Here is an 18,880-nt window from a genome sequence, read left to right as displayed (position 1 = left end):
TACACCACAGCTCACGGCAATGCCAGATCCTTAACCCACTGAGCAAGGCCAGGGATTGAACCTGCGTCCACATGGATATTAGTCAGGTTCATTTCCACTGAGCCACGACGGGAACTCCCCCTGCTTGCACTTTAGAAACTCCTAATGGCAATGCTGTGTCATCCAGGGGACATTGTACTAATAATAAGAAAAGCCTTATGCCAGCGTTGAAATGAAGCTGTGGTAGTGGGCAATCTTCTTTTCCCCCAGCAGCCTAAAAAACACTAATTTATTATCTTACAGTTCTGTAGTTTCAAAGTCCAACATGGGTCTTTCTGTGCTTAAATAAAGGTGAGTAGTAACAACTTCCAATTTTTATTTATAGTGTGTTGTGCTCACAAGATCTTTTATTAATAACATTAATTGAAGCTGGATTTTTAAAAATTGAGGTATGCGACACATAATGTTATATTAATTTCAGGTGTACAACATAATGATTTGACATTTGTAATTATTGGGACGTGATCACCGTACTAAGTCTAGTTAACATCCATCAACACATAGTTACACATTTTTTTGGCGTTCTCATTGTGGCTCAGCAGATGAAGAACCCGATTCAGTGTCTGTGAGGTTGTAGGTTCGATCCCTGACCTCGCTCAGTGGATTACGGGTCCAGGATTGCTGCGAGCTGTGGCAGCGTTCACGATGCAGCTCACATCTGGGGTTGCTGTGGCTGTGGTGTCGAGCAGCAGCTGTGGCTCCCATTTGACCCCTAGCCTCCAGGGAACTTCCATAGACTGCAGGTATTGCTGTAAAAAGAAAATAATTTTTTTTTCCTATAGTGGAAACTTTTAAGTTTATTCTCTTAGTACCTTTCAAGTATGCACTATAGTATTATTATGATGACTTTTTTTTTTTTTTTTGGCTTTTTAGGGCCGCACCAGTGGCATATGGAGATTCCCAGGCTAGGGGTCGAATTGGAGCTACAGCTGCCAGCCTACACCACAGCCACAGCCATTCCAGATTCGAGCCACATCTGTGACCTATACCACAGCTCACCGCACGCCAGATCCTTAACCCACGGAGCAAGGCCAGGTGTTGAACCCTCTGCCTCATGGTTCCCAGTTGGACTCGTTTCTGCTGCCCCACGACGGGAACTCTCGCAGTAGAGTATTATCAGCTCTATTCCCCATCTGCACATTGCACCCCATGGTGTATTTATTTGATAACTGAAAGTTTGTAGTTTTTGGCCCCCTTCACCCAGTTTCACTTACATCTGACCCCCTGCCTCTGGCAACCACCAATCTCCTCTTTAAGAGCTCAGTTAAAAATATGTATATTCCACATGTAAGTGAGGTCATGTAGTATTTGTCTTTCCCTGTCTGACTAATGTCAGTAGCCTAATGCCCTCCAAGCACATTGGTTGTTGCCAATGGAAAAATTCTTTATTTTTTAGGGCCAAACTATATTCCAGTGTGTGTGTATGTCTCACATATTCTTTATCCATTCATTCGTTGATGGACATTTAGGTTTTTTCCGTATCATAGTTATCGTAAGAGAAATGAATGTGAAATGGAATGTGTATGGGGGTGCATATATCTTTATTTTATTTTACAATAGTTATTTCCCCAATAGCATATATATTTTTTAAAAATTATTCTCATATATCTTTTTTTTTTTCAAAATCTTCTCCCTAGCATTATTTATTTATTTATTTATTTTTGTTTTTTTGCTATTTCTTGGGCCACTCCCATGGCATATGGAGGTTCCCAGGCTAGGGGTTGAATCGGAGCTTAGCCACCGGCCTACGCCAGAGCCACAGCAATGCGGGATCCGAGCCACGTCTGCAACCTACACCACAGCTCACGGCAACGCCGGATCCTTAACCCACTGAGCAAGGGCAGGGATCGAACCCGCAACCTCATGGTTCCTAGTCGGATTCGTTAACCACTGCGCCACGACGGGAACTCCAGCATATATCTTTTTGAGCTTGTTTTCAGAGCTTCAAGTCCAAGAAACCATTGCCAAGACTGAGGTCTTACTTCCTGTGTTTTCTTCTAGGGGTTTATGGGTTTCAGGCTTTGCATTCATGTCTTTCATCCACTCTGATCCACTTTGTTTATGGTGGAAGCTAGGGGTCCAGTTTCTTTCTGTCCATGTGAGTGTCCAGTTTCCCAACACCATTTACTGAAGAGACCGTCCTTTCCTCCTATTTTGTTCTGTTTTTTTTCAGGATGTCTTAAAGCATTTTGGGCCCCTTGAGTGTCCATGTGAATTTAAGGTCTGTTTGTTAGTTTTCACGAAGAAGCCGGATGGGACTCTGGCAGGAGGTGGTTGTGTATGTACATCAGTGGGAGGAGCGTCGGCGTTTTCACTTCCTTGTCTTCCTGTCCATGAACGTGGGATGTCTTTCCTTTTATTTAATTTTTTTTCTGCTAAAAATGTTTTGCAGTGTTCAGAGTACAGGTTTTGCACTTATCTAAAGAATGTATTCATAAGAAGTTTATTTGGGTTATGTTATTATAAATGGATTATTTTATTTTTTTGGTCTTTTTAGGGCCACACTTGTGGCATATGGAGGTTCCCAGGCTAGGGGTCAAATCAGAGCTACAGCTGCCAGCCTACACCACAATCACAGCAATGTGGGATCCGAGCCGCATCTGTGACCTACACCACAGCTCCCGGCAACGCGAAATCTTTAGCCCACTGAGCGAGGCCAGGGATCGAACCCAGGTCCTCATGGATGCTAGCTGGGTTCGTTAATTGCTAAGCTGTGATGGGAACTCCTATTTTATCTTCTTACCTAATTTCCCTGACTAGAACCTCTAGTACAATAATATAAAAAACATGTCAGGAGATATTCTCGTCCCTGAACTTAGGGGGAAATTTTTAGTCTTTAATCATTAAGTATGATGTTAATGCGTTTTTATAGATGCTTCATATTATGTTGACTTAGTTTTCTTCTATTTCTAGTTTGTTAAATATTTCTATCATGCATGTATTGGACTTCTGATGCTTCTTCTGCAACTATTGAGATGTGTGATTTTTATCCTTCATTCTATTTATATGGTGTATTACATGATTGATTTTCCTGGGGTAAATCCCATTTAGATATGGTATATAATTATATCTATATGTTTGGCCATGCCCATGGCATGTGGAAGTTCCTGGGCCAACGATTGAACCCGTGCCACAGCAGTGACCCAAGCCACTGCAGTGACAACTTCAGATCTTTAACCTGCTGCACCACAGGAGAACTCCATATGTAGATACATATATGTGTGTATATACACACACACACATTTTCCCCAGTATTTATTCAGGAGGTATCATCTATATTCATAATGGATATTGACCTAGAGTTTTCTTTCCTTTTGCCATTTTTGTCTGATTTTGGTATCAGAAATGGGTTTCATAGACTGAATTGGAAAGTGTTCCCTTATTTCTACTCTTTTAGAAGAGTTTGCAAAGGATTGATGTTATTGACGTTAATTTTTTAAATGTTCGATAGAATTCGACAGTGACACCATCTCATCCTGGACTTTTCTTTGTAGGATTTTTTTTGCTTATTAATTCTTTTTTTTTTTGATTGTTTTTTTATTTTTATTTATTTATTTATTTATTTTTATTTCTGTTTACTCGTTTTAGGCTCATTCAAATTTTCTATATGTTTAATTTTGGTAATTGTCTGTTTCTAGGAAGTTGCTGGTTTCAGTTAGCTTATACAGTAGTACACTTATAATCCTCTCATTTCTGTGTGATCAAGAGTAATGTCTCTTCTTTCATTTTTAATTTCAGTAATTTGAATCATCTCTCTCTCTCTTTTTTTTTCCTGGTCATTCTACTTACAAATGTGTTAATTTTCTTTACCTTTTCAAAAATCAATTTTTGATTTTATTGATTTTCTTTTTGATTGTTTTTAATCCTCCATTTCACTTATTTCTGCTTTCATCACTGTCTCCTCCTTTTTTATCCTTGTTTTAAGTTTGCTCTTCTTTTCTAGTTTCATAAAGTGGAAATTTAGGCTGCTGTTTTGAGATTTTTCTTATTTTTTAATATAGGCATTTTACAGGAAACATGTAAATTTCCTCCAAACACTGCTTTAGTTGCATCCTATAGGTTTTAGTATATTGTATTTTCATTTCATTCTTGCAAAGTATTTTCTAATTTCTAGTCTAATTTTTTTGGCTCATTTTTTTCTTTGTTAAACTGTGTTGTCTAATTTCCACATAATTGTGGATTTTCCAACTGTTCATTCCTCACAGATTCTTTTTTTTTTTTTTTTTAAATTTTCCCACTGTACAGCAAGGGGGTCAGGTTATCCTTACATGTATACATTACAATTACAGTTTCTTAATTTCATTCACTGTGGTCAGAGAATGTACTTTGTATATCTTCAGCCCCTACAAATTTATTGAGACTTGTTTTATGATCTAACGTATGATCTACTTTAAAAAGTGCCTTATAAGCCCATAAGAATGTATATGCTACTCTTGTTGGGTAAAGTGTTTTATAGATGCCTGGATTTGTTGGCTTATAATGTTGTTCAAGTCTTTTAATCATTGTTGATCTTCCGTCTAGTTCTAAATTATATTGCCTTTTTTTATTGTGGTGTCATTGACATGCAACATTATATGAGTTTCAGATGTACAATTCAGCATTTTTCTATATGGCAAAATGATGATCACAATAAGTCTAGTTAAACATCTATCACCATACTTAGTCATGGAAGAGTTGTATATTAACTTTTATTAATACTTACAGGCTTAGTTTGGTAAATTTTGTTTAGAACTTTTTTATTTGTTTTGGTCTGAATAAGGTATTAGAGATTTATGTTTTATTTTTTATTTTATTTTATTTATTTTTTGGAGGGCATTAGGATTTTTAATTTATTTTTATTTTTAATTATTATTTACCCAATACATTTTTTTTTCTACTGTACAGCATGGTGACCCAGTTACACATACATGTATACATTCTATTTTCTCACATTATCATGCTCCATCATAAGTGACTAGACACAGTTCCCAGTGCTACACAGCAGGACTTTATTGCTAATCCATTCTAAAGGCAATAGTTTGCATCTATTAACCCCAAGCTCCCCATCCATCCCACTCCCTCCCCCTCCCCCTTGGCAACCACAAATCTATTCTCCAAGTCCATGATTTTCTTTTCTGTGGAAAGGTTCTTTGTGCCATATTTTAGATTCCAGATATAAGTGATATCATAGGGTATTTGTCCTTCTCTTTGTTCGGTTGTTTCCATGTGTTGTGGATGCATGTGTCTTTTTTAAGGGAAGTTTTGTCTGGATATATGCCCAAGAGTGGGATTGCTGGGTCATGTGGTACGTCTATGTATAGATTTCTCCATGCTGTTCTCGATAGTGGTTGTTCCAGTTTACATTCCCACCGAGAGTGCAGGAAGGTTCCCTTTTCTCCACACCCCCTCCAGCATTTGTTAGTGATGGCCATTCTCATTGGTGTGAGGTGGTATCTCATGGTAGTTTTGATTTGCAATTCTCTAATAATCAGAGATGTTGAGCATTTTTTTCATGGGCTTGTTGGCCATCTGTTTGTCTTCTTTGGAGAAATTCTATTCAGGTCTTTTGCCCATTTTTCCATTGAGTTCTTGGCTTTTTTGCTGTTGAGTTGTATACGTTGTTTGTATATTTTAGAGATTAAGCCCTTGTCAGTTGCATCATTTGAAAGTTTTTTCTCCCATCCTGTGAGTTGTCGTTTGTTTTCTTTTTGGTTTCCTTTGCTGGGCAAAAGCTTGTCAGTTTGATTAGGTCCCATTGGTTCATTTTTGCTTTTATTTCTGTTGCTTTGGGAGATGGACCTGAGAACACATTTGTAAGGTTGATGTCAGAGAATGTTTTGCCTATGTTCTCTTCCAGGAGTTTGATGGTATCTTGTCTTCTATTTAAGTCTTTCAGCCATTTTGAGTTTATTTTGGTGCATGGTGTGAGGGTGTGTTCTAGTTTCCTTGACGTGCATGCAGCTGTCCAGGTTTCCCAGCAATGCTTGCTGAAAAGACTGCTCTTTTCCCCATTTTGTCTTCTTGCCTCCTTTGTCCAAGATTAATTGACCCTAGGTGTCTGGGTTTATTTCTGGGTTCTCTGTTCTGTTCCATTGGTCTCTCTGTCTGTTTTGGTACCAGTCCCATACTGTCTTGACATCTGTGGCTTTGTAATACTGCCTGAAGTCTGGGAGAGTGATGCCTCCTGCTTGGCTTTTGGTCCTCAGAATTGCTTTGGCAATTCTGGGTCTTTTGTGGTTCCATATAAATTTTGGGGTTGTTTGTTCTAGTTCTGTGCAAAATGTCCTGGGTAATTTGATAGGGATTGCATTGAATCTGTAGATGCTTTGGGTAGTATGGCCATTTTTACAATATTAATTTTTCCAACCCAGGAGCATGGAATATCTTTCCATTTCTTGACTTCTTCTTTAATTTCCTTGATTAGTGTGTTATAGTTCTCAGCTTATAAGTCTTTGACCTCCTTGGTCAGGTGTATTAACCAGTATTTTATTTTTTGGGGTGCAATTTTAAAAGGTATTGTATTTTTGTATTCCTTTTCTAAAATTTCATTGTTAGTATACAGAAATTTGATTTCTTTTTTTTTTTTTTTGTCTTTTTGTCTTTTGTCATCGTCGTTGTTGTTGTTGCTATTTCTTGGGCCGCTCCCGTGACATATGGAGGTTCCCAGGCTAGGAGTTGAATCGGAGCTGTAGCCACCGGCCTATGCCAGAGCCACAGCAATGCGGGATCGGAGCCGCGTCTGCAACCTACACCACAGCTCATGGCAACGCCGGATCGTTAACCCACTGAGCAAGGGCAGGGACCGAACCCGCAACCTCATGGTTCCTAGTCGGATTCGTTGACCACTGCGCCACGACGGGAACTCCCTGATTTCTGAATGTTAATCTTATATCCTGTTACTTTGCTGAATTTGTTGATCAGTTCAAGTAGTTTTTGGGTTGTGTCCTTAGGGTTTTCTATATATAGGATCATGTCATCTGCATACAATGACAATTTTACCTCTTTTTTTCCTGTTTGGATGCCTTTTATTTCTTTTGTTCGTCTGATTGCTGTGGCTAGGACTTCCAGTACTATGTTGAATAATGGTGATGAGCGTGGGCATCCATGCCTTGTTCCAGATTTTAGTGGGAAGGCTTTCAGCTTTTCTCCATTGAGTATTATATTTGCTGTGGGTTTGTCATAAATGGCTTTTATCATGTTAGGGTATGTTCCCTCTATACCCACTTTGGTAAGAGTTTTTATCATGAATGGATGTTGGACTTTGTCAAATGCTTTCTCTGCATCTGTTGAGATGGTTATGTGGTTTTTGACTTTTCTTTTGCTAATGTGATATATGGTGTTGATTGATTTGCATATGCTGAACCATCCTTGTGAACCTGGGATGAATCCCACCTAGTCATGGTGTTCGATCTTTTTTATATGCTGTTGGATTCAGTTGGCTAAACTTTTGTTGAGAATTTTTGCATCTATATTCATCAAGGATATTGGCCTATAGTTTTCTTTTTTGGTGGTATCTTTGTCTGGTTTTGGAATTAGGGTTTTGGTGGTGTCATAGAATGTCTTTGGGAATGCTCCTTCTTCTTCAATCTTTTGAAAAAGTTTAAGGAGGATGGGTATAAGTTCCCCTTTGTATGTTTGGTAGAATTCACCTGTGAAGCCATCTCCTGGACTTTTATTTGTAGGGAGTGTTTTTATGACATATTCAATTTCATTTCTAGTGATTGGTCTGTTCAGTTTATCTATTTCTTCTTGATTCAGTTTTGACAGGCTTTAAGTCTCTAGAAATTGTCCATTTCTTCTAGGTTGTCAAATTTGTTGGCATACAATTGTTCATAGTATTCTCTCATGGCTTTTTTGTATTTCTGTAGTATCAGTTGTGACTTCTCCTTTTTCACTTCTTATTTTGTTTATTTGGGTATTTTCTTTCCTCTTCTTGGTGAGTCTAGCCAGAGGTTTGTCAATTTTGTTTACCTTTTCAAAGAACCAGCTCTTGGTTTAATTGATTTTTTTCTCTTGTTTTTTTTTTTTCTTTTTTTAAATCTCTATTTTATTGATTTCCTCTTTTATCTTTGTGATTTCCTTCCTTCTGCTGACTTTAGGTTTTGTTTGTTCTTCTTTTTCTAATTCATTTAGATGTTTGGTTAAGTTGTCGATTTGAGATTTTTCTTCTTTTTTGAGGAAGTCTTGTATTGCTGTGAATTTCCCTACGAGCACTGCTTTTGCAGCACCCCATAGATTTTGAGTGGTTGTGTTATCATGTGTCTCAAAGTATTTTTTAATTTTCTTCTTGATTTCCTTGTTGACCCATTGGTTTTTTAGTAGTGTGTTGTTTAGTCTCCAGCAGTTTTTTTTTCTCATTTCTTTCCCTGTGGTTGATTTCTAGTTCCATGCCATTGTGGTCAAAGATACTTGAAATAATTTCTATACTCTTAAATTTGTTGAGGTTAGCTTTGTGCCCCAGTATGTGATCAATTCTTGAGAATGTTCCCTGTGCACTTGAGAAGAATGTATATTCTGATTTTTTTGGATGTAATTTCTTGAAAATGTCAATTAAGTCTAACTATTCTATTGTGTCCTTTAGGATCTCTGTTGCCTTACTGATTTTCTGTCTAGAGGATCTGTCCATTGTCGTGAGTAGGGTGTTAATGTCTCCTACTATGATTGTATTCCCATCGATTTCTCCTTTTATGTCTGTTAGTGTTTGTTGTATGTATCTGGGTGCTCCTGTATTAGTGGCATATATATTGACGATTGTAATATCCTCTTCTTGAATGGATCCTTTAACCATTAAATAGTGTCCTTCTTTGTCTTTCTTTATGGCCTTGATTTTAAAGTCTATTTTGTCTGATATGAGTATTGTAACTCCTGCTTTCCTGTCTTGTCCATTGGCATGAAATATCTTTTCCCATCCCCTCACTTTCAATCTGTATGTGTCCTATGGCTAAGGTGAGTTTCTTGTAGACAGCAGATTGAAGGTTTTTGCTTTTTTATCCAATCTGCCACTCTGTGTCTTTTGATTGGAGCATTCAGTCCATTGACATTTAAGGTGATTATTGATAGATATGTACTTATTGTCATTTTAAACCTTGTTTTCCAGTTGATTTTCTGTTTCTCTTCTTTTTTTGGTTGGATGGTTTCCATTTATTTTACGCTTGAGTACTTTTCTTTTCAGTTTTTGTGAATGTAATGTTTGCCTTTGATGTGTGGTTGCCCTGTTTTCTAAGTACATTAACCCCTTCCTATATCTGCTTGCTTTTGCCTGATAGTCATAAAGGCTCAAGCGCATCATTAAAATAAAAAAGGGATCTATATTTTCTTACTTTCCTTCCCCACATTTTATGATTTTAATGTCTTTTTTCCCCCCAACATCTTCATGTTTAGATCTGTATGATGGCTTATTTAAGTGATTGCTTTCCAGTTATGGTTTCCTCCATCCTGATTCTTGTTTTTTTCTTTTTTTTTTAATTTAGAGAAGCCCTTTCTCTTTTCTTCTTTTCTTTTTTTGTTGGATGGTTTCCATTTATTTTATACTTGAGCATTTTTCTTTTCAGTTTTTATGAATGTAATGTTTGGCTTTGATTTGTGGTTGCCCTGTTTTTTTAAGTATGTTAACACCTTTCTATATCTGCTTACTTTAGCAGATATAATCATATCTTACTTCAGCTTATATAATCATATAGGCTCAAACATATCATTAAGATAAAAAAAGAATTTTTTTTCTTACTTCCCTTACCCATATTGTATGATTTTGATGTCTTTTTTTTATTAGCATCTTCATGTTTGAATCTTATGCTTGCTTATTTAAGCGACTGCTTTCCAATTGTGGTTTCCTCCATCCTAGTCCTTCCTTTTTTTTTTAAATTTAGAGAAGCCTTTTCAGCATTCCTTTTAGAATGGGTTTCATATTGCTGTACTCTTTCAGCTTTTGTCAGAGAAATTCTTTATTTCCCCTTTTAATTTAAGTGATATTCTTGCTTGATAGAGTATTCTAGTTGCAATTTTTTCCCTTTCAGCACTTTAAATATATCTTGCCACTCCCTTCTGGCCTGTAGTGTTTCTGTAGAGAAATCAACTGATAGCCTTATGGGGGTTCCCTTATAATTAATGCTTTGCTTTTCTCCTGCTGCGTTTAGAATCCTCTATTTAACTTTTGCCATTTTTATTGTACTAGGTCTTGGTGTGGGCCTGTGTGGGTTCAACTTATTTGGGGCCCTCTGTGCTTCCTGTATCTTGGTGTCAGTATCCTTTAGATTTGGAAAGTTTTCAGCCATAATTTCTTCAAATATATTTTCAATCCCCTTTTCTTTTTCTTTTCCTTCTGGAATTCCAATTATGCATAGATTGGCCTGCTTTATATTATCCCATAGGTCTCTTATATTGCTTTCATGTTTTTTCATTTGGTTTTCTGTCTGCTGTCCCGATTGGGTGATTTCCATTATTCTATCTTCCACGTCACTAATTCATTCCTCTGCATTATTCATTCTGGTCTTTATTGCCTTTAGCTCGGTTTGTACCTCTGCAAATGAATTTTCTAGTTTGTCTTGGTTCCTCCTTATATTTTCTAGTTCCTTTCTAAAGGAATCCGCATTACTGTTCATATCCTCTCTTAATTCCTTCAGAGTTTTCACTATCTCCCTTTTGAACTCAGTGTCTGTCATACTGCAGAGGTCTGTTTCATTGTTGATTGCTTTAGGTGAATTCTCCTTTAATTGGGAATGGTTTCTGAGCTTCTTCATCTTGCTTGTGTTTTTCTTTTTCTATGAGTTTGGGGAAGCAAAACTGTAGTCTTGTAAGGGTACTTCTATGCAAGAATAATCCTTTGTATTTTTTTGGGGGGGTTACTATTTATTTTTGGTGTGGGAGTTTGAATATTTGCTGTCTTTTTCTTTGGTGTGAGCAGGCCATTCTTCCCAGGATGCTCAATGTGTTTTCAGGGAGAAGGAGGTGATGTGTAGGGCCAGCAGTCCGTGCCTGGTCATTGGGCTCTCAACAGCAGCAAGGACCTGCAGGAAGGTGGCACAGGCTACTCCTAGGTGCAGGGCCCTGGGAAGTGGTGATGAGCTCTAGGCAGATCTTCAAGGTCAGAGCATTTGGCAGCAGCAGCAGCAGAATGTGTGAGTTCCTGGGGGTGTGAGGGCAACAACATTGTGTGTTTGATTGCAATGCCCTCCTCTGAGGTGACTGGAACCGCAGGTGGTGCCTGTTCAGGGACCCCTATTGTGAGCGGGCCGTGACCGTCTCTAGAGTCAGTGATAACTGCGGTGGTTTTCCCTTGCCACCTGTAGACCATGCATGAAGCAACCCGTCTCACTTAGCTCACATAGGAGGCACTGTACAGGCTGCTCCTAGTTGCAGGATCCTGGGAAGTGACAGAAATCAGGCATGTGGGGACTGCCTGGAATGTTTGGCAGGGCAGCAGCAGGGGCAGTTTCCAGGGGCGTGAGAGCACCAATAGGTGGTGTTCGGTCACAATGCCCTCCTCTGTGGTGCCCTTGAGGTGGGTTTGCAAGTGATTTTTGTTCAGGTATTCCCAGGGGCTGTGGGCCACACCAACCTCTGGAATCAGGGATAACGGTGGAAGTTTGCCCCCGCCGCCTGCAGACCACGCAAGAAGAACCCTGTCCCACTTAGGCCACGCAGGAGATGCTGCTCCAGCTGCTCCTAGTTGTAGGGTCTTGGGAAGGGACAGGGATCAAGTGCCTGGGTGCTGCCCAGAGCATTTGGCAGTGGCAGCTGCAGGGCAGGTGTGTTCCCAGGGGAGTGAGAGCAATAGCATATGGTGCTTGGTTGCAGTGCCCTCTTTTTTTCTTTTTTGCCAACCCCTGAGGTGACTGGGGTCACAGGTGGAGCCCACTTACAGGGCCCCAGTGGCGGCAAGCCACGCCTTCCTCTGGCCTCTGAGATGACCACCAGTCTGTCCCTGCCACCTGCAGCTCGTGCAAGAGGCACCACGTTGTGCTCAGCCCCCTCATGCCCTTAGCCCACACAAGAAGTGCCTGGCCACCGGTAGCCTGCACAAGAAGCACCCAATCTCCCCTAAACAAGCAAGAGGCTTCTCGCTGCCCTGCGCTCTGAGCCCTTGGGCACGTGCAAGCTCCAGTGCAGGTAGTTTCCTGTGGCATCCACTCCTCCTCATCTCCCCTCCCCAACAATATGGTGCCTTGCCTCTCCTGCGGGTCCGGACCTTCCCCTGGGTTCCCTCTGCCAGGGCATCCCCTCCTCAGCCCACGGTGCACTGCTCCCCCACCTGTGGCGCCCTGCTCCTTGGCACCTCAGGCTGTCCCCACACAGCCCAGCTCCAGTCCTCTCCCGGGGACTGGCCTCTGGAGCCTGAGTCTCAGCGCCCAGCCCACACCCGAGTGTCTCAGGCTGTGGTGTCTGGGCCGGTGGTTCAGATGATTTGTCTGAGTCTCTTGTACACTTTTTCCTTTTTGTTACCTTTCTCTCCAGCGTCTTCGGTTTCTCCCCAACCGGTGGCTTTTCCCCCTCAGTTGATGAACATTCTCAGTGGCTCCTGATAACCAGGAAATCAAGCAACACGTCTACCCTGTTTGTCTTTCTGTGCCACACCCTCCCCCCACCCTTCTAATCCTTTCCTTCATAACTGCCGTGCTAAATTCAGGCTTCATGTTCCCTTTTGAATTTAATCTTCTTTTTTTTTTTTTGGCCACACCTGTGACATGCGGAAGTTCCTGGAACAGGGATCGAACCTGCCCCTCAACCACAACCTGAGTCACAGCAGTGACAACAGCGGGTCCTGAACCCACTAGGCCACTAGGGAACTTCTGAATTTAAACTTCTTAAAACAGTCAACACTGAGAGACTCCGTTTCTCCACCTCCCATTCTCATCTCAACTTCGGGCAGTTTGGCATCTGCTCTCAAAACTGTGCTAAAACTGCTCTCAAACTGTGCTGCCAATGGCTTTCTAGTTTCCACACCCTCCAGCAATGTCCAGTTCTTATCTCATTTTCTGTGGCATTTACCATTTCCGACCACTCCGTCCTGGAAGCTCGGTCTTCTCTTGGGTTTTGACATACACCATTTTCCATTGCTTGTCTGGGACTCTCCCTGGCCCTTGTATTTGACACCTTCTTTTCTTTTGTCCAGCTCTGGAAGTATTGCTGTTCCCCAAGTTTCTGACCTTGGTGCTCTTTCATCCACAAACATCTATGTGCTGATGACCCTCAACTTATTTTGCCGTGTGGTAAACTCTAAGATCACTGAATCCGGCTCTTCACCAACAGTATCTACGTGGCTGTCCCATGAGCATCTCATTCCAAACTTGCCCCAATTAAACCTATTTGCTCAATAAATAGTGAATATCCACTATGTGCCCAAGATATACATATTTTTACATTCCTGGAACTTTGGCCATCATATTTCCTTATTACATAATGAAACTTTATCTATATTTCTGATGTCAGAGAGAGACATCACTGTTATCCATCCACAACCGAACCAGAAGCTTAGACTTTTCCTTAGACCTCAGAGCACACATTCCCATTCTAATGCTGTGACTTATTTGAAACCCTTCAGAGGCTTTCTTTTCCCTGGGATTGGAACACTGTCTTTATTTCTGGTCACTGCTTTCTTTCTCCAGTTTCATCTCTCACCCATTTCACATACTCTCCCTTGTGTAGGTAACAGGTTTATCAAGAAATTGTATCTTGTTGGAGCATAAATACAAACTCTTGACATTTTCCTTACAACACACCTGTCAAGTTCCCTTTTTTCCACTGGGTAATCATTCTTTAAAAATTTTATCAAGAATTCCATAACTTTCTGGTCATTTTTATTAGAACAGCCTAATCTAAGTATTTAAGAATATATCTGGATCAGTTAAAAAATTTTTTTTGGCCTCAAAATCAGTTCAGTATTTGCTTCCAAACTTCATTTCTTTTTTCTTTTGTCAGCTTCTTTAGCAAAGATAAAATTATATAAATTAATGACTATAGCAATGCATTGTTGGGTTTGTAACATATATAGAAGTAGCATGTAGAAAAATAACAGCACAAAGAAGAATAGTTTAAAAACCTATATGCCAGCATATTAGATAACTTAGAGGTTATGTAAATTCCCAGCAAGACAGAAATTATTGAAACTGACTCAAGAAGAAAGACAAATTCTGAATGTGGATAACAAAGAAAGATATTTAATTAGTAAGCACAAAACTTCCCACAAGAAAATTCCAGACCCACAGGCCTCTCTCATGATGTTATCTTAGCATTTTTGTCGAAAATCAGTTGGCCACAATTATAAGCATCTGACTCTGAATTCCCAACTGCCCTGCACCGATCTACGCGCCTCAAACCCTCATTTCAGGTGAGCTGAAGAATGGTGTTGTGGTCTGGCTTGGGGACATCTCCCCTTTGTACCTCTTCTAAACACTAGCTGCTTTAGTCTTTGGAGAAGGGAGAAGAGATTGGAGAAACAGTAGTCAATCTTTAGTTTGACACCAGTGGCCTCTGCGGATGTGGGTTCCATGCAGCTTGCACCTGGCCCTCTGTCCCAGAGGAATCGCACTAGAGGAAGAGCCATGCCTCATTCTGGTATCCCCAGCATTTTCTCAAACACCTTCCCTGGGTTGGGAGTACTGTTTGCTTGGTCTTATGGCTGCCTGAGGAGCTTGGTGGCTCTGTCCTTCTCTAATCTCCGTGTTCCTTTATATGGAGCTACACAACTCCCACACTCCTCTTTCTTACCCCCAATTTTGTGGAGTTTTGTCCCCCAGACCCTCTCTACCCCAGTTTTCAGGCGCTTTCAGCGCAGCCTCCTCCAGTGAGCCTTGCGCCACCAGAAGACCAGAGTTCGGCATCTGCGCTTTTGTTCAAGTCCTCTGTGAAGTCTGAGCGTACTCATGGCAAGCACCATGTTTTCCTTCCAGTGGGACAGAGGGGGTCTCAGAGAACCCTCTCCCCGGATCTGTCTCGCGATGCACAGGGTGTCACCTGGGTGGCCCAGAAATCCGTGTGCACCTTTAAGTAGGACCGGGGATTGTCCTGGGAATTGTGGTAGAGCAATATGACCTACTGCCAGAGAACTGTACTTACAAATGGTGAGAATGGCAAACGCTATGTTATGTATATTTTACATAAAAGGACAGTCATTTAAATATGAAATGCTAAAGGGTTATGGGGTCAGTGCTGCAGCTCAGCAAGCTTCTAGTCGAGGAGGAAGATGCCAGTTTTCCTTTTTCACAAGTTCCTGGATGAGGTTCTCTTGAAGCTCTCTTTACTTAGCTTGGGGTGAGTAGATGCTTTTCCTTTCCCTCTCCCATGGGGTGGGGGCGGGAATAGACTTTCTCAACAGGCGCTGCATGTCCTGCCTGGCTGCTAACCTTCTTCTCCCCAGGTTTCCTTTTACCTTGTTGGAAGTGAGAGCGTTTCTTGGCCGGGACTGCCCCGACTTGATGCTTCTCAGTAATCCCTGTGGGCACTGGCCTTGTTTCCAGAATAAGATACCCTGACTTGGCATTCTCTCGCGTGAGTTCATGCTGATAAATGAAAGTCGGACATGGGAAATGATATCGCAGAAAGTATAGAAAGATGCAGAACTATAAGGATCTCTCATATCACCTTGCCCTTTTGGATAAACATTTCCTGTCTTCATTTAGAAATGAGAAGAATGAGAACGGTCATTCCAAAAGCATGTCTGTGGTTCTGATTACTGTGTTTTCTCCCTTCCCTATCAGCCTGCCTTCAATATATAACGGGGCTAAATTTGTAGGCAGAGTGGGGATCTAATCCAGTAAGTGGAGCTCACCCTCCCTCAGATGCTGAAAGTGGGGTAGGGATTCATTCTGTCCTGACAGCACTCGTGGATGTGCCTCTCTCCTTATGCCTTAGTTCTCTTGCTTTTGCAGATATAGGAAACCAAGAGAAACAATTCAGACTGAAATCGAGGTGAATCTGTAATAACTACTTGGAGAGGTGAAATCCCAGGATACCTAATTTGGGTTCTCTTGGGTGTTCAGCTAACTCTCAGTCTTTACCCACTTGGGAAGGTGGCCAGGACCCTATCTGGATCTTGGTAAGTTCTAATAGCACATAGATGCTCTAATTCTACACCTTCAGACTGGATGGTTCTTAATTGTAGAAAATGAAGAGACAAGCAAAAGACATGAAGAATTTCATGGATCATGATGAGAAGCTGTAAGCGTAGCCACTGGCTTGAAGCACCATGAACGTCTTAAGCTTGACTGTTTGGCTTCAACTCCAGCATGACTCAAGTCTGACCATTAGGGAAAAGCAGCTGTTAAGAATCCTGCCTGAGCTAGGCCAGCTGTGTGTCACTTTTAGACTATGGCTTTAGTTCTCTATTTTGAGAAGGCACTTTATTCAGTTTCCAGTTGGTCAGCACTGCTGAGAGATGCTCAGTTCATCAGAGGCTACATCCAGGGCAAGCTCAACTGGGAGAGGGAGATGCACTGATCCCAAAGCACTATGGATGCAGTCCTTTCAAAGGAAGCAGCTAAGTTTCAATCAGAGATGCCACCATGTTCTGCTAGACAGCAGCTGCCATCCCATTTTTTTTTTTTTTATTACTAAGGGATTCTCAAAGTATTGTGAGTTATTTCAGAGATGTTTGGAAGAATATTCGTCATTATTTTTTGAACTTGCTGGGTAGAAGGAAACGTGTATATTCTGATGAAAGATACGAGGTCCAAAGTGGATAAACTTCAACAAGGGATTACTTATAGTACAAGCAGTATTTTCCCTGTTATCTCAAATGCTGGTTTTAACACTCAGAATGGGCCATGTTCACACTTTAGACATAGTGCTGAATTTGAGATGAAGGAGTTCTTTTTTTTTATTGAAGTGAAATTTTCATAGAGTGAAATGCAAAGACCTTAAGCATCTGAGAAAATTGATGAGTACTGATAAATGTACTGATAAGTTGTGAGTACTGATAAATGTGTAACCAACATAACAATCAAGACACAGAGCATTTCCATCACTCTAGAAAGTTCTCTCAGTTTCACTTTTCTTTTCCCAACCCCTTAGAGGCAAACAGTGTTCTTTTTGTCACCATAGATTAGTTCTGCCTGTTCTAGAACCTCATATAAATAGACACAGTACATACTCTTCTAGGTCTGTCGTTTTTCTCCTAACATTCTGTTTTTGAGGTTCATCCTTAATGTCGCATGGATCAGTAGTTTTCTGAGCTTATAGATCTGTGAGTTAACTTTTTAAAACCATTTATGAGAAATTTTACCTCTTCTTTTTTCAAGTTTTTTCATCCTATTGTCACACTTCTTGACTTTTGGGATGCCAATTCCATGATATTAGGCTATCTGATATTGCCTTTCATGTCTCTGAAGAAGCTTTGCTCATTTTTCTCAATTCTTTTTTTTTTTTTCTCTTTTCCTTAGGATGGATTTGATTGTCATGTCTTCAAGTTCATGAACTTTTTATTTTTCAGTCTGCTCTTACATTCATCCAGTGAAATCTTTATTTCAGATACTATAATTTTAAATTCCAGAATTTTCATTTGGCTTTTTTTTTCATAGTTTTTATTTCTCTCTTGAGTTTTCTATGATGTATTTTTTACTTTAAGTCCTAGAACATATTTTTCAGAGCTTCTTTAAGGTCTTAGTTTGCTAATTCTGACATCTCAGGAATTGTTAATGTGGATTGCTTTTTTCCCCTTGATTATGGGTCACCTTTATTCATTTTTTCCCTTTCTGTGCAATAATTTGTGGTTATTTTCACAGTAGTCTACATAATGCATTATAGGGACTCAACGCTCTTATCTTCCTGTTACGAATGTTGATGATTTATTCTTGTAGACAGTCCAGTTGCTGGCATGTCACCTTAATCTTAGGTATGTTTTGTTGTAACATATCCCCAGAAAGCCCTTCATGTTTCCTAAGCCTTCTAGTTTTGTAGGATTCAAACTCCAAACCTTGTTGCCCCCAGCTGTGTGCAGGAAATAATTCTTTGCTCAGCTCTTCTTGACTTTTGGCTCTTTCCTTCTCCTGAGCTCCTTGGAGTGGCTCTCCATTATGCATGGTTCAGGGGTTAGCCAAGACTTTTAAGATAATTTACATGTAGATTTTGGGGGCATCTCCCTTCTTTTTTAGATTCTTCCCCTCAAGTCCTTGCTACTCTGGGAGACTTGAACTCTACCCATGGACTTCTCAATCCAGCAATGCTTTGCCTTTCTGCTTGAGCGCTCTCCACCTTTCATCAGACGTGGTCTGAAAAGTGCCCCCAGGAGCAAAGATGTGGGAATTGTGGACCTCACGCAATAAATGTAGTTTTTTTTTTGCTTACAAGTATCTCATCTTCTATAGTTTCTGTCTGCTTGTGGTTGCTTTCTGGTGACTTCAGTGGGTCTCTGTTTCTGTTTTTGCAAATATGTTTGTGTATATTTTTTAAGATTCCACATGTAAGTGATATTTTAAGATATTTGTCTTTCTCTTACATCTCTTAGTATGATAAACTCTTGGTCCATCCATGTTGCTACAAATGGCATTATTTCATTTCTTTTTTATGGCTGGGTAGTATTCCATTGTGTATATGTATCATATCTTCTCTATCCATTTTCTATTGATGGACATTTAGGTTGCTTCCATGTCTTGACTACTGTGAATAGTGATCCAAAGAACACTGGGTGCACATATATTTTTGAATTGGAGTTTTCTCTGAATATGTGCCCAGGAGTAGGATTGCAGGATCATCTGGTAGTTCTGTTTTGAGGAACCTCCATACAGTTTTCCATAGTGGAAATGTACCAATTTATATTCCCACCAGCAGTGTAGGGAGTTTAGAGAGGCCTTTAAATGGTGATTTTCCTATACTGAATTTTGTCATAAGTTATCATTATTTTGGGTTTAATCATTTCAATATTAGTTAGATA

This window comes from Sus scrofa, chromosome 10 (assembly GCF_000003025.6).
Source record: "Sus scrofa isolate TJ Tabasco breed Duroc chromosome 10, Sscrofa11.1, whole genome shotgun sequence".
In the NCBI taxonomy this organism is placed as follows: Eukaryota; Metazoa; Chordata; class Mammalia; order Artiodactyla; family Suidae; genus Sus; species Sus scrofa.
This window is presented reverse-complemented; position numbering follows the sequence as displayed.